Genomic DNA, 17,722 nt, shown 5'->3' on the forward strand with positions numbered 1-17,722 from the left:
CAAAAAATGCATGCATACTTTCACTACGTTGGGTAGTAGACATACCTGCCCAGAAAGTATCTTTAAGAAATGCAGGCACCCATCGTACTCTTTCTTTGTACAATCCACATAACCATGCATTCTCATGAAGGTTGTGCACATCAACAAATTGGTTCCACCACTCTTTGAACTCTTCACGCGTAAAGGAATCATACACAACATTTTGCAACTTAAACTTTATAGTTTCATATTCCTTATACCCTCTTAACTTTTCAGGCAGTTTCTTCATTATATGCCATAAACACCACCTATGTCTTGTACCAGGGAAAACAATCTCAATTGCATTTTGCATGGCCTTATCTTGATCAGTGATAATTCCATTAGGAGCAACATCCATGCTTCAGCCAAGAACGAAATAGCCATACAAATGTCTCAGTGTCCTCATGGAAATTAACCCACAACCTAACAACGTCGAATGTCCATGATGATCAACCCCCACAAAGCAGCAAATGGCATATCATACTTGTTCGTCAGATACATTGTCGAAGATGACAACATCACCGAATTCTTTATATGCACCCTACATCTAGCATCAACCCAAGCACATTCTGTAATCGACTCTCTTCATCTACATCAATCATGTACCAAAAATTTGAATTCTTCTTTTGCATTTTCCTAAAATACTCAAGTACTGCCGAAGCATCTCCACTCCAAGTCGTAGCTTTCTCATTTTTTCAATGTAGTTCCTACAATCTTTTTGTAGAAATGTCAATTCTCACACCTCCTGCCTCAACTGAACATGACTGAAAATTTTTACACGGTCTAATCCCAACCACATCATTAACTTCAGTCACATTTTCACATAGGTTTATCGTTCGACGATTAACCTTGAAATATCTTCTTTTTGTCGGACTGTAAGATCATGGTTATGTTCAGTACAACTGATTAATTTCCCATTTGCTCACCATTCAAAGTTGCACTAATCCGACTCTTACAGTCTGTTTTGGCAACAAGTTGTTTTTTTCAGGTATTTCTGGACTTACATCTCTCCTTCCCAGAACAAGAACATGCCACTGTCACATATCTCATCTCTCCATCTTCGCCTTTCTTTGACGTACGTATCATTGCTTCAAATCCCATTTTGCTACCATACCGTTTGTAATACTTCACCGACATCAACTGAATCAAACACCATTCCAATATGAGGCTCTACTTCTTTCTCTACACATCCCATATTCTCTAATTCATCACTTCATTTCCTTGATCATTATATTTATAATAGACAAAATTGAATGTACTAATACAACACAAAAAAAAAAAACGATACAATAAATTTAAAATCATGTTAACGAAAAAGTAGGTTTCGAACACAATTTACCTCAACATTATTGAAATGAGGCAAAATGGACTCTCTATATTCTGTAATTTAATGCAAAACCAATACTAGTATTCGCGTTCACGAATCTGATTCATACAATCACCAACAAATTTCTCTACAATTTTTTTTCTATTGTAACATATATCAATCCAAAATTAATACAAAACTAAATAATGCATAGTTAAATAAAATCGTTAACAACCCCAACAAATCTTCTAATCTGGCAAAATTTTGATCTTCTTATCTCCCTTTCCACTGTAAAAAACTGTTTGATGAAAAGTTTATAGCTTTCGTTCTTGCACGGTAGCTGAAAAATGAGGAAAATACGACTGTTGAGGAAGAAATGGCTGAGGAATGCAGACGTAACGCAGACACGAAGAACAGACGGAACGATGAAGCAGAAGGCAGCGATAGGTAAAAATGAAGTTTTCTTTTGCTCGAGAATTTTGACGCTGGTTTTTGGAGAAGCGTATTGGAGAAGCTAATGTTAATCGCAAATAAAAAAACAAATTTTATGGAACCAAATTTATTAATAATTAACAAATTAAATTATTTAATTAAGAAAGGTGTGTACAGGACTCAAAGACAAGACATGAGAGAGAAAGAAAACAAAGTACTCTTATGATTATGAGGAGTCATTGATAAATGAAAAAATAAAGAGAAAAGAAAAGGCAAGTGGAGAGAGAGAGAGAGAGAGGTAGCTAGTAGTATTAAGCTGGGTTGCAAAACCGGCCTGTTTAGCTTTGTATTGGGCAGTGAGGTATACAAGATCTTGAAACATCTACCCTTGCAACCTTTTTACAACCTCTCTCTTTGCGTGTTCTGTTCTTTGAATACTTAACCTTTGGAGTTTCTTCTCTCTCCTCTTTATATTCATTCATCGTATTTTTCTTCTTCAAACACAAATACAGAAATAGAAAGAGAGGTTTCAAGTTTCAGCTCCCTGATCTTTCTTTGATGTGAGAGTGGATGATCAGAATTCTGAGTGGTTTTTCTCTTTTAATATCATAGCCATAGCCTACTCTATATTCCTCCAATAGTCCCATCTCTTACCAAGAAAAAATGTGGGATCTCAATGACTCACTGATGATCAACCGAGAGAAGATGAGTGTTGGGATCTCACTTGTAAGGGAACAGGGTAGACATGTGGGTTATAAAAGGCTTGGCACCTTCCCTTGGCAAGCCGGTTTTCCAAGGAGTATTACCCCAACCAGGAAGACCCATGGCCCGCCAAAATTGTTGAGTTATTGGAGTGGGTTCCTATCAATTGGTATCAGCATGATCCTGTGCCTATGTGACAGCGCACGCGTGGCAGGCGACTTGGGCCGGCCTGCTACCCTAAAAAGGGCATGGAGGGCCCGAAGAAAAGGGGATCGCGTAGTCACCTAAGGGGTAAAGAGGCCGACGGGGGTAAAGAGGCCGACGTGGACGTCGGTTGCGGAAGCGTAGTGAATGTTGGGATCTCACTTGAAAGGGAAAAGGAAAAGGTAGCATGTGGGTTAAAAGGCTTGGGCACCCTCCCTTGCTAAGCCGGTTTTCCAAGGAGAGTTTATACCCAAGCCCATGAAAGACCCATGCCCAGCCCAAATTGTTGAGTTATTGGAGTGGGTTCCTATCAATGAGTCTGATGATCTCTCTTTTTGTCACGATTAATTGCAGATGCTTCCTAGAGGACGTTGTCTACCGCTACCCTCCTGTCCCAACATGCAGATGTTCCTGTTTCTGGTGGTCCTGGAGGCATGCTTCCTGTCTCTTATGACATGGTGGAATGCCATTTAGAGATACCACACCTATGCAGACTGGGCGGTGGCTTCTGCCTGGCTAATGCAGCACCAGATCAACAAAGGACAGTAAGTTCCTGGCTTTAATTGCATATATTGAAATGTATATTTACGTCTTGACCATGGTTTGGTGAAAGCTCTGATCCTATACAAAATGAACCAACATTTTGACCATGGGAATTTTCTTTCGTTGTGTGTTATAGTTGCTGGGAGAAAATCTACCCTCTTGTAAACCATTAGAGCATGATAATGCAGCAAAGTGACGGCATGCTTTTAGAGATGGACCAGACTGGAGGTTTTGCACTTGCTGGAGTCCCCAGAAGCCTTGAAAGCCAAGTTGCTGAGGCGATGGAAGTTTTAAGGAATGTAGTCTTCAGCAACAGCAGGTTTACGAGCCCAACTGATCGGATGGCCTCATTGTCGCTGAATGCTGAATGACAACATCGTTTCTTGATTTCAGTGCGTGAGTATGCAATATCAGACAGCACAGCGAGTATCTTAATTTTTGCAATGACATTAATTTTTTCCTACTTTAGTTTGACATAAATAGAATTCGTGAATTTTTTTGGATTAGAATTTTCTTGTAGTTGACTAGTGGACCATAAAGTTATCTGCAGATTTTGTTGAAGTTGCAGTTTTTCAATCACTTTAATTCGCATGCTTTCAAGCCTCTGGATATGTGTTTTGATATTGGGTAAATTTCGCGAGTATCCGCATGTTAGATTGGTGTATTTTTCATCAGTAACCTTTTTTAGAAGCTCATGAATCCCGAGGACATTTATGACAAATTTTGGGATCAGCTTGGGTCAACTTGTTTTAATCAGCTAAATACAAAGTAGTCAAGTGAAGCAAAGCAGCTGCTGCTTCTTGCTTAATAGATCCATAATTCATACGAGAAGTTCGCTATTATTGGCAGTTATTATGATATAAGGTTTCTGCAGTACAGAGTTTCATCATTTTGATAATTTCCATCATTAATGGTGAAAGCATTTTCTAGTTAAGAAGTACACTACTTTATTTACAATGGCGCAGGCACCAATTCGGTGCAATTGCACGAATGTCAATTTGATGATAAATTTTCTGAGAACTGTCAAGACTCTGATTATACAACCAGGCCCCGAGGCATGAAACTGAGATAGTGAGTTTCGATTAAAAATCTCAACAGAATAATTTATTCTTAGAAAACGGAGAAGAGAAGACTGATGTTGATCTTACATCAACAGAATTTACAAGGTCAGGTAAACCTAATAATGAAGTGGCTGAACCTGAACAAAGCTTTCTTCAAGTTGAAGGCGCCAAGGTAGCCCGAGGAAGATGTAGTTATAGGTAGATGGGCCTGGATAAGGGTAGTAGATGGACCTGAACTCAACATATAAAAACAGTGGCTAAAACGACAACTCAAGCTAAATCCAGTGGTACTGGTCCATAGGCTAGTTAGTGCTGACTAAATTCTGACATAGTGGGGAAGAAATTCAGCCATGATGGGTGTAGTCTGTAACATTTCCGTGCAATTAAGAGTCTTTTAATTTATGGTATGCATATATTATATCTTGATTTGAGCTCGGGAGAGCCTTAAACTTGATCTATTTAATAAAATAAAAGAAAGGGAGAGTCCTATGAACACTGAACAGTTGCACTTCCTTGATTTGCTTAGAGTAGAAGCAGTGGGTGTTGTGTACTAATTTGTTGAATTTGTATAATTTGGGTTAGGCAATGGTAGTACTTATGTGTTAGAAGTTCATAACTAACCACTGCCATAAAAGGAAGGTTTATAAAACAAGGCGTAGAAATTTGGCATGCCCAACTTTATCTTTCAATTGGAGGGACACCCTTTTTATTGTGCATTAATAGCAATGTACCCCTAAAATTCTGTCATGTCTTTTTTTTTTTTTTTTTAATTTTAATGGGATTAGGTTTATATGCCCCTAATCAACTTCATACACTTCTCAACTACCCTTTATATCATATATTAATTGAGCGCCTCAATCGATGCCTTCTAAAACATAAAATGTATTTTTTTTTAAAAAAAAATATTAAGCAAACGACTTTTTGTGGATTTTTAAATATCATTTTACTACTCAAATTTATATTCCGTTTCTGATTCCGACATTGTTACAACCCCACACCACCACTATTCTCTTCCCCGATGATCACTCACCAAAACCCCTCAAACCCTACACTCATCGACCTCGTCAATCTTCAACAATCGAACGATTAAGGTTTGCGTAACCACTTCTTCTAGTCAAATTTCGATCAATCTCAACCATTATAATTCAATCTTCCACCACCAAAAGACTCATTGGCCTCCCTCTTCAAAAGCCCCAACATAATGGACTAAGTTTGCTATCTATTTGCCGTCAGAATATAAATTTGGGTAATAGAATGGTATTTTAAAAATTTTTGATAAAAAAGTGTCATTAAACCATTATTTGGGTGGGAAAAAGTCATTAACTTAAAAAAAAAAATTATAAATATATATATAATCCAAGGCCCATCTTGTTAGCTCCAAATCCTTGGCTAAGGCCTAATTAAATAATATCTCAAATTTACATTTTAATTTTTCAATGTTAAACAAATGTGTTGTTGTTTTATAAATACATCTAAATTTTGATTTTAAAAAAGTAATAATATATTAGTAGAGAAAAACCATATTTAAAATCTGGGTTTATTTTCATTAAATAAAAGATTTATGAAGGTGTCTCAGTCTCACCATTAATACGAGTAAAGTGTAAAGATGATACTAGAAGGAAGAGTAATGATATTTGGGTATGTATGTCTCTTGAAAAGGTGGAATCAGACGGTGAGTAATTTGACAAAGTCACAAAAAGTTTGCATTTAAAGATCTAGGAATAACATGATCATGTGACTCAGTGACTCTCGTTTAGTTTCCTCGTATGAATCAAGGCAATTACAAGCCATATATATATATATATATATAGAGAGAGAGAGAGAGAGAGAGAGAACAATATTCATATCAGCATCAGCATCAGCATCTAAGCTTTTAACCGAGAATACTACGTATGGCCATGTGAAAAGAGTATGTGAGCTCCAGAACCAAGTTCCCTTTTCCACCACAAGAAATGTGTAGGGTTTTGGTTTGGTCCCCCCTCTCTCTTCATTCTGTGCCTCTCTTACTTATTACATATTGACAAAAAATAAGCAAAGTTTTTAATGTTGCTACAAAATGCATATAAAACAACCAACCTAGCTTACATTTCTGGCTTTTCCCATTTCAGAATGAATTCCTTGTAGCCATTTTTATCCACCATCAACTTTCTCCTACGAATATCTTGGCCGTTTGATTTTTTTTATTGATAGTTTTGTAGATGGATTGTCTTTTTTCTAGGGTTTGGGACCATTTACTAGGTGATAAAGTGGGGGACCATCATATAGACAATACAATGTTATTATTCTATTTTTTTTTTTTTTTTTTTTTTAAGATTGAAAATTTTGGATCTTTTATCTCTAGCAATATCAGAACAAACAAGTTGGGTTTTGTAGTATTCAAAGTTATGACTGTGTGTATTTTTTTTACTTAATATTCCCCTTCAAATAGCATAGATGGATTCGTTCAGTACAATTTATACTACACTAGAGAGTGGAGACAATTTCTCTGTTATTTTCTTAGACCATATTATATTTTGCCCGAATCACATCTAATTTATTATTTATCAATATTCCTATTTTATATTATAATAATAGCTAGCTAGATGTTGTTATATATAACTGGCATAATTAATTCAGAAAATAACATATAAACTACCTTGAAATGACAGCTGTCCCATATTAAAATTTGGTAACCAAATTATTTTCAAATGAAAACAGGTGATTGTGATTATTGGACCTAATAATCATGTGAATCAGTTCGTAGTCAGTTAGTCACAGACAATATCATTTTATTCTCAAATAAAATTAATGACTTTAATTTCATCCATCGTTAATCATGTTTGTTGAATTTATTTGCACAACCTAATTTTAAGAAACTTTATTTTCAATATAATTATTGGTAACAAAATAATATTAATATATAAGGCACACGTGTCTTTATCTGTCATCTTCTTTATAAAGACATATATAATTGTTTTAACCTTATCTATGGAGTCCTGTTACAGTTATGGTTACGCATATGAGTCACGTTGTTATTTAATCTTCAAGATATTTTAATCCTTGTGGGTCCCTTTGGGTCAACTGTCTAGATTTGCCAATATTATAAGTAAGATACTATCGACACCGTCCGATGTTTCCAAGCTGGTATAAGTATTGATGAAGCTCAATCAACTTGGCCCAGAGTGATTTCCCGAGAGTTGTAATTATGATCCTCAAATCTGAGTATCACAAATATATTTAGTTGGTTGCACGATAAGATCACCGGTGCGAGATGCACCAAATCAACAATTATATTATAATCTAAAAAAATACACGTGTATATAGAAGCGGGATTCTGAAATCTTTTTCTTGGAAAGGAAAAGGAGTGGAGTAGAGATGGGTATTATAGGAAAAGAAAAAGAAAGAAGAATACGTGGGAAAGTGGGCTGGGTAGAGCTATAATACAGATGACAGAACCGTATATAATATCAGTTGCGTAATGTTGAATGGGGTGTGTATCTGTCATTCTGTTGTATTCACCTTGGGCAATCATGATCCATTTCAGGCTGATTGATTTGACTGAGATAGGATTTTTATCTTCCCAATTGGGGACCTTAGGCTTAGAGAGTACAAGGATATAAATGGAAAATAAAGGGATTCATCATTCAAGGTAAGTTTTTGGACGCCCTAATATTACCCACTTAACTTCTTCTTTAAGTAAAAACACACCCTCATACTTTTTGACTCTTCTATTAATAAATATTACCATATAATATAAGAGATGTTTTTATTTGAATTTTCTAATATAAATTGTATAAAAAGCATTAGATGGAGGATGATAGCGTGAGTGTAACGCGCGAGAATAGAGGAGTGGAGAGGTATTGATGATGAAATCTATCAAATCAATTCCACGTTATAGTGATTTTACCAATAATACCATAAACACCAACGCCACACGGGTACTTTGATATTTCTCATCCACACATAAAAACAGAAAAAAGTGATGGTTGTGTTAGTACAAAACGGACCAACCGGCCGGCCCAATCATGCAACCGGCCCACCGTTCTCTCTCTCTCTTCCCCCTTTTTCAGTTTTGATTGATGGATGGACGGAGATCTTCAGAAAGATTTGAAACAACTTGTCATCACCAAAAAGAAAAATTAATTTTTATATAAATAAAACCCATTTTCTACCCATTTATTATCACATAGGATTCCTTGTCAGGTTTAAACCTTTTTTATAACAATATTACATTATTTTTTAAATATATTTTAGGATACGATTGTTACCATTTAGTGGGATATACAGGGTTCATGTGTACTTCCCATAAACTTTTTGATGGTTATAACGTGGATATCATTTAAATTTATTGCTATTATAATTTAATGAAGATTTAGTGACAAGAATTATACTGGTTTCTTATTTTATAATTTATGTTTTAATAGTATTAAGATTTTAATTAACTATTTTAGTAGAATTAGGATAGTACGGAAATAGATATCAAAGAGTCACTATTGAGTGATCAGATTCGATAGTTTCACTACACTAATCAAATAGATATTAATGTCTTCCTTAATCATCCAAATGAGTAACAAGTCGTGTATGTTTTAACTGAAGAAGAAATCATTACTGGAATTAGACAAGAAAATGAAAGAGATAATCCTAAAGATGATAGTACAGAAATGTCAAAAACTTCATGCCAAAAAGCTCTAAACATGTTTGAGAGCTATAAATATTTTGGTTTCAACAAGAAGATGTCCATCGGCTTATTACATACTAGCAAAATAAAAGATGTGGTAACAACTGTAAAGCATAAATTATTGTCACAAACAACTTCAGTTAAATATTTTATTTCATTTTAAACTTTTAATGTAACATAGCACATATTTTTTTACAATATATATATATATATATAATTATTACTATGTAAAAACAAGTTTCTTAAGGCGGAACCTAAAAAAATTATAACTTATTATAATATGAGATTTATTTTTATTTATAATTGAACCAAGTTGGGATCATAATTTTTGTATGACCTCATAGAAGTTATTTTTATATAGAGTATCACTATAAAAAGTTTACATCGTATTATATTTTGGGATGTACAAGTAAGATATGTTTCCACACTTCATATATATAACACCATGCATAATTTTTTATTGCTCTTTTATAATTATCAAGCTTTTAGGGAACAAGACCCACTATTTGTAAAGTCGGACTTTATAGTTTTGGGTTTATTCCGTTCGACAATGAGATGGAGTTACATGAATGGATGCTTCATGTCTAAATTTCTAATAAAAAATTAACTATATATTAAATACTACTTTGATCATTTCAAAATGAGTAAGCAACTTTTTCCCACAAAAATAATGGTTTAATCACATTTTTTTATCCACAGACTTTTATAATACTATTTTATTACCCAAATTTATATTTTGTGTTTGATTTTGGCATCGTTATAACCTCACACCACCACCATTCTCTTCCCCGATCATCACTCACCAAAATTCTCAAACTCTACTCTTGTCGGCGCTACCACTTGTCGACAATCGATCGATTAGGGTTTGTGTAACCACCCCACCCCTCCCAAATCAAATTTTGATAAATTCCAACCACCAAAATCCAACATTCCATTACCAAAAAAATCATCGGCATTCCCTCTTTAAAAGACCCAACAGCTTCAACGAATGTGCTATTTGTTTGTTGTCGAAATATAAATTTGGATAGTAAAATGATATTTTAAAAATTTATAAATGAAAAAGTGTCATTAAACTATTATTTAGGTGAGAACAAACCGATAACTCTTTCAAAATTCCCATCAAATACTCATTTATAGTGATTTTTTTAATAAAAATAATATAATAGGGTGATACTCATTTAAAATAAATAAATAAAAATGATTCCTGTGTAGGACTTTTTAAAACGAAGAGTGAACCTAATTTGACATGTTTGACTTGGTAAAATAACTGTCCTTAAACTATTATTTAGGCAAGAAAAAACCGTTAACTCTATCAAAATTTCCATTAAATACTCATTTATAGTGAGTTTTTTAATTATCGATGCAGCGGCAAGGGCTTTGGATGTTTTGAATTTTACTACCTCTGAATGGCAAGCCAATTAGGATAATGTACTCTTATCGGACCCTACTATTCGTAAAAGTGGGTCTGAAATATATTTACAAGGTATTTGCACGAGTATCATTATGTAAACTGTTAAGTTGGCAGTTTTATGCCTATTTTCTTCATTATACCACTTTTACTAATTTGTTGTTTGGTTTTTGGCTTCTTTGTCATGGAAGAATTTGGACAAGTCAATCGACAATAAAGCTCTCATGATACCTTTTCGACATTTGGGAATATTTATCTTCAAGGTGCTACTGACCTTTCTGGTCAATCAAAAGGTATGGTTTTGTACAATTTGATAACGAGGAATCCGCTAAAAATGCAATTGACAACTGAATGGCATGCACTGAATGACAAGCAAGTATTGTTGGCCCTTCCTGCGTAAGCAGGAAAGAGATTCTTCTACGAGAAATAAAATTTAACAATGTTTATGTTAAGAATCTTTCGGAATCAACAACTGAGGACGATCTAAAGAAATTTTTTGTGAATTGGAAACTATTACTACTCTGTAGTTATGAGAGATGCAGATGGAAAATCCAAATGTTTTGGTTTGTCAATTTTGAAGATCCAGATGATCCTCAAGCTGTTGAGGCTCTTAATGGAAAGAAGTTTGATGTAAGATTGGTAGTAGGGAAAGCACCAGAAGACATGAAAGAGAAGTTGAATTGAAAGGGCGGTTTGGAGCAGAGCTTGAAGGAGGCTGTGGATAAATTTAAGACTTATTTATATGTTAAAAATCTAGATGATAGACAACTAGGATAACTAAAGGAATTATTCACAGAATTTGGCACAATTACGTCGTGCAGTATTTTGGAGCTTACTGATTTCCATAATGCGGTAAGTTGTGTACTTATATCTAATCTCTCTCTCTCGCTATTTGCCTTAACAGGTTATGCGTGTCCTAATGGTTTAGTAGAGGATCAGGATTTGTTCCTTTTCAACGCTGAGGAAGCATCTCTAGCTTATAGTTGAGATTGTTAATTTTTTTCTTTATTTATTTTTTCATTGATTGTTTTACACTTCCTTAACTTTCCTCCAACTTTTTCTTGTCTCTTTTTTTCCTCTATAGCTCATGGAGATGAATGGTAAAATGGTAGTTAGCAAACCACTTTATGTTGCTCTTGCACAGCGAAAAGAAGAAAAAGAGCAGGTTGCAGGTATATCAACTGATAAATTTATGCCCTATTTCCCATTGATTCCTATAGGTGAAAATATTCAGGAAACTATGGAATCTTTGAATTAAACTTTTGTGATAAATTAAAAGGTGGTTGTTCCCTGTCCTACTGCAGAAGTATATTACTATATCTGTTTTTCTGTTTCTTTGAAAAAGCTATTCATGGAGGCTTGCAGATTTTAAGTGCAAATTAACTCATGATACATATTATTTTATTGATAGAAGGTAGCATACGGTACTAAGAGTTTGCATGGGCCTTTTGCACAGGCACGTTCCACAAATGCGTCCTGCTGCTATTGGTCCTGCAGTTGCCCCTCGTATGCCCATGTATCCACTGGTGCTCCAGTCTTGGACAGCAACTATTTTTGGTCAAGGGCCTCCTATCATTCCTCCCCAAGTAATTGGTTCTCTGCTATTATTGATTATCTCATCGTTCTAGTCTATTTCAGTTATTTTGCACACTGGATGGCTCTGTGTCCCTGGATATTATTTTGCTTTGCATGACTGAAGTTAGCTCAGTTATAGTTTTCTCCATTTTAAGTTTTCATAATATATTATTGTTATTGAATCTTTGTTTACGCTATCCCCTTATTGGAGAGAGTAAAAGTTACTAACCAAAGGAAATTAACACGAGGGATAATAGCATATGAATACCGCTCCTTGGGGCTTTGAATTCATTATTGTGACTTGACTTTGGATGTCTCATCTCCTAGGTTCCATTTCTATTTATAGTTAACTTGTTTTGTCTATTAGAAATTTCAAGCAACCAATTCTCATGCTAGTTGTCAATTTAGTGGTAATCTATCTATGGGCTTGATATTATGCTTCTTCCTCTTTCGAATTTCAGAATAGTGAGGCAATTTAAATTTATTGCTGGTGGTCTCGGGAAGCTTATCTTTTATATCATTCCTGGAATAGATAAACCATTTTCTAGTTACTGACGTTGATAGTTTATATTCGGATGTAACAGCTGGTCTCTATTTTCCTTTCTGTGATTATGTCAGCCTGGATTTGGATATCAGCAGCAACTTGTCCCTGGAATGAGGCCAAACTTTTTGTGCCAATGGTCCAGCCAGGTCAGCAGAATCAGCGGCCTGGAGGCAGACGATCTGGAGCTGGGCCTCTGCCACAAGCACAGCAACCATTCCACTAAGCAGCCACAGGTATCAGTAATCTGTCATCTAAATTTTCTTTTGTGATACTTTAGCCCAGTTTTACATCAAGTTATCTGTTTTATATGTGCTATTCCTCACAGATGAAATTATTACTATTTCTGCTGATCTCTCTTTTATTGCACATTAATTGCAGATGCTCCTAGAGGACGTGTCTACCGCTACCCTCCTGGTCCCACATGCCAATGTTCCTATTTCTGGTGGCCCTGGAGGCATGCTTCCTGTCTCTATGACATGGTGGAATGCCTTCAGAGATACAACACCTATGCAGACTGGGGCGTTGGCTTCTCCCCTGGCAATGCAGCACCAGATCAACAAAGGACAGTAAGTTCCTGCTTTAATTGCATATATTAAAATGTATATTTATGTCTTGACCGTGGTTTGGCTGAAAGCTTGATCCTATACAAAATGAACCAACATTTTGACCATGGGAATTTTTCTTTCTTTTGTGGTTATATAGTTGCTGGGAAAAATCTATACCCTCTTGTAGACCAGTTAGAGCATGATGCAGCAAAAGTGACAGCATGCTTTTAGAGATGGACCAGACTGAGGTTTTGCACTTGCTGGAGTCACCAGAAGCCTTGAAAGCCAAAGTTTCTGAGGCAATGGAAGTTTTAAGGAAGTAGCTCAGCAACAGCAGGTTACAGCCCAACTGATCGGATGGCCTCATTGTCGCTGAATGCTGAATGACAACATCGTTTCTTGATTTCTAGTGCGTGAGTATGGCTATCAGCACACAGCGAGTACTTAATTTTTGCAATAATGTTGGGTTGACATCCTACTTTAGTTTGACATAATAAAAGTCAGTTGAATTTTTTTGGTATTGAATTTTCTTTGTAGTGCTAGTGTGACCATAAAGTTATCTGCAGATTTTGTTGAAGTTGCAGTTTTCAATCACTTTAATTCGCATGCTTGTCAAGCCTCTGTATATTGTTTTGATATTGGGTAAATTTCGCGAATATCCGCATGTTGATTGGTGTATTTTCACCAGTAACCTTTTTTAGAAGCTCATGAGATCCCGAGGACATTTATGACAAATTTTGGGATCACTTGGGTCACTTGTTTTAATCAGCTAATATACAAGTAGTCAAGTGAAGCAAAAGCAGCTGCTGCTTCTTGCTTAATGACCATATTCATACGAGAGATCGCTATTTATTGGGCAGGTTATATGATATAAGGTTTCTGCAGTACAGAGTTTCATCATTTGATAATTTCCATCATTAATGGTGAAGCATTTTCTAGTTAAGAAGTACACTACTTATTTACAATGGCGCAGGCACCAATTCGGTGCAATGCAAGATGTCAATTGGATGATAAATTTTCGAGAAACTGTCAAGACTTGATTATACGACCCAGGCCCCGAGGCATGAAACTGAGATAGTGAGTTTCGATTAAAAATCTCAACAGAATAATTTATTCTTAGAAAACGGAAGAGAAGAACTGATGTTGATCTTACATCAACAGAATTTACAGGTCAGGTAAACCTAATAATAGTGGCTGAACCTGAACAAAGCTTTCTTCAAGTTGAAGGCGCCATTTAAAAACATAGAGCTGATTGAGGTAGCCGAGGAAGATGTAGTTATAGGTAGATGGGCCTAGATAAGGGTAGTAGATGGACCTGAACCAACATTAAAACAGTGGCTAAAACGACAACTCAAGCTAAATCCAGGGTACTGGTCCATAGGCTAGTTGTGCTGACTAAATTCTGACAGAGTGGGGAAGAAATTCAGCCATGATGTTGTATCTGTAACATTTCCCGTGCAATAGAGTCTTTTAATTTATGGTTGATATATTATATCTTGATTTGAGCTCGGGAGAGCCTTAAACTTGATCTATTTAAATAAAATAAAAGAAAGGAGAGTCCTATGAACACTGAACAGTTGCACTTCCTTGATTTGCTTAGAGTAGAAGGTGGGTGTTGTGTACTAATTTGTTGAATTTGTATAATTTGGGTTAGGCAATGGTAGTACTTATGTGTTAAAGTCATACTACCACCTGCCATAAAGGAAGGTTTATAAAACAAGCGTAGAAATTTGGCATGCCCAACTTTATCTTTCAATTGAGGGACACCCCCTTTTTATTGTGCATTAATAGCATGTACCCCTAAAATTCTGTCATCTTGTTTTTTTTTTTTTTTTCATTTAATGGGACCATGTTTATATGCCCCTTAATCAACTTCATACACTTCTCAACTACCCTTTTTTTTCATTTATAATTGAGGCCTCATCGATGCCTTCTAAACTAAAATGTATTTTTAAAAAAAATATTAAGCAAACGACTTTTTGTGGCTTTTAAAATCACTTTTATTACTCAAATTTATATTCCGTTTTCATTCGACATTTTACGACCTACAACCCCCACACATTCTCTTCCTGATGATCACTCACCAAAACCTTAAACCTACTCTTCGACCTCGCAGTCGCCAATAATCGAGCGATTAGGGTTTGCGTAACTCTCTCTCAGTCAATTTCATCATTCCACCATTAATTCAACTTTCCACCACAAAAGACTCTGGCCTCCCTCTTCAAGCCCCACATAATGGACTGAGTTGCTATTTATTTGCCGTCATTATAAATTTGGGTAGTAGAATGGTATTTTAAAAATTGTATAAAAAAGTGTCATTAACCATTATTTGGGTGGGAAAAAGTCATTAACTTAAAAAAAAATTATAAATATAAATTTCCAAGGCCATCTTGTTAGCTCCAATCCGGGCTAAGGCCTAATTATAATATCTCAAATTTAATTTTAATTTTTCTATGTTAAACAAATGTGTTTTGTTTTATAAATACATCTAAATTTTGATTTTAAAAAATTAATAAAATAATATATAGTAGAGAAAAAACATTTTAAAATCTGGGTTTATTTCATTAATAAAAGTATGAGGGGTCTCAGTCTCACCATTAATACGAGTAAAGTATGAAGATGATACTAGAGGAAGAGTGTATATGATGATATTTGGGTATGTATGTCTCTTGAAAGGTGGAATCAGACGGTGAGTAATTGTGACAAGTCACAAAAGTTTGATTTAAAGATCTAGGAATAATACGATCATGTGACTAGTGACTCTCGTTTAGTTTCCTCGTATGAATAAGGCAATTACAAGCCATATATATATATATATATAGAGAGAGAGAGAGAGAGAGAGAGAGAAAACAATATTCATATCAGCATCAGCATCTAAGCTTTAAACCGAGAATAGTACGTGAAAAGAGTATGTAGCTCCAGAACCAAGTTCCCTTTTCCCACCACAGAAATGTGTAGGGTTTTGGTTTGGTCCCCCCTCTCTCTTCATTCTGTGCCTCTCTTACTATTGACAAAAATAAGCAAAGTGTTTATGTTGCTACAAAATGCTATAAAAAACCAACCGAGCTTACATTTCTGGCTTTCCCCATTTCAGAATGAACTTGTAGCCATTTTTATCCACCATCAACTTTCTCCTACGAATATCTTGGCCGTTTGATTTTTTTGTTGATAATTTTGTAGATGGATTGTCTTTTTTCTAGGTTTGGGACCATTTCCTAGGTGAAAAGTGGGGGACCATCATATATACAATACAAGTTATTATTCTATTTTTTTTTTTTTTTTTAATTGAAAATTTGGATCTTTTATCTCTAGCATATCAAACAAACAAGTTGGTTTTGTAGTATTCAAAGTTATGACTGTGTGTATTTTTTTACTAATATTCCCCTTCAAATGGCATAGATGGATTCGTTCAGTACAATTACTACACTAGAGAGTGAGACATTCTCTGTATTTTCTTAGACCATATTATATTTTGCCCAATCACATCTAATTTATTATTTATCAATATTCCTATTTTATATATATAATAGCTAGCTAGATGTTGTTATATATAACTGGCATAATTAATTCAGAAAATACATATAAACTACCTTGAATGACAGTGTCCCATATTAAATTTGGTAACCAAATATTTTCAATGAAACGGTGATTGTGATTATTGGACCTAATAATCATGTGAATCAGTTCAGTAGTCACAGACAATATCATTTTATTCTCAAATAAAATTAATGACTTTAATTTCATCCACGTTAATCATTTTTTTGATTTATTTGCACACCAATTTTAAGAAACTATTTTTCAATATAATTATTGGTAACAAAATAATATTAATATAAGGCACACTGCTTTATCTGTCATCTTCTTTAATAAATAATAATTGTTTTAACCTTCTATGGAGTCCTGTTACAGTTATAGTTACGCATATGAGTCACGTTGTTATTTAATCTTCAAGATATTTAATCCTTGTGGGTCCCTTTGGGTCAACTGTCTAGTTTGCCAATATATAAGTAGATACTATCGACACCGTCCAATGTTTCCAACGCTGGTAAAGTATTATGAAGCTCAATCAACTTGGCCCAGATGAGTGTTTTCCGAGAGTTGTATTTATGATCCTCAAATCTGCGTATCAACATATATTTAGTTGGTTGCACGTAAGATCACCGGTGCGAGATGCACCAAATCAACAATTATATTTAATCATAATAAATAATAAAAAAAATACACGTGTATATAGAAGCGGATTCTGAAATCTTTTTCTTGGAAAGGAAGGAGTGGTAGAGATGGTTATTATAGGAAAAGAAAAGAAAGAAGATACGTGGGAAAGTGGGCTGGTAAAGCTATAATACAGATGACAGAACCGTATATAATCAGTTGCGTAATGTTTGAATGGGTGTGTATCTGTCATTCGTTGTATTCACCTTGGCAATCATGATCCATTTCAGGCTGATTGATTTGACTGAGATAGGATTTTTCTTGTGTTGAAAGAGCGATTGTTGGACATTAACAAATATTATATCAATAATACTATACTTACAAAGATTTTCATACAAAGTGAGGTGACAAAAAATGAATGGAATGGTGAAATAAAAAGTCAAACTCATTAAATTCACTCTTCCATTCATTTTTTGCCACATCACTTTGTATAGAGATCTTTGTAAAAAATTTTGTAAGTGTAGTATTACTCATATTATATATACAAAAATAAGAGTAAACGACTTTTCCCCACC

General features: G+C 34.8%; 1 pseudogene; it reads left to right on the plus strand.

The window, feature by feature from the left end:
- Positions 1 to 2,706: 2,706 nt before the first annotated feature.
- LOC116129796 lies at positions 2,707 to 13,382 on the plus strand (annotated as a pseudogene).
- Positions 13,383 to 17,722: the final 4,340 nt, after the last annotated feature.

The sequence above is a fragment of the Pistacia vera genome, unplaced genomic scaffold, assembly GCF_008641045.1.
Source record: "Pistacia vera cultivar Batoury unplaced genomic scaffold, PisVer_v2 Contig214, whole genome shotgun sequence".
In the NCBI taxonomy this organism is placed as follows: Eukaryota; Viridiplantae; Streptophyta; class Magnoliopsida; order Sapindales; family Anacardiaceae; genus Pistacia; species Pistacia vera.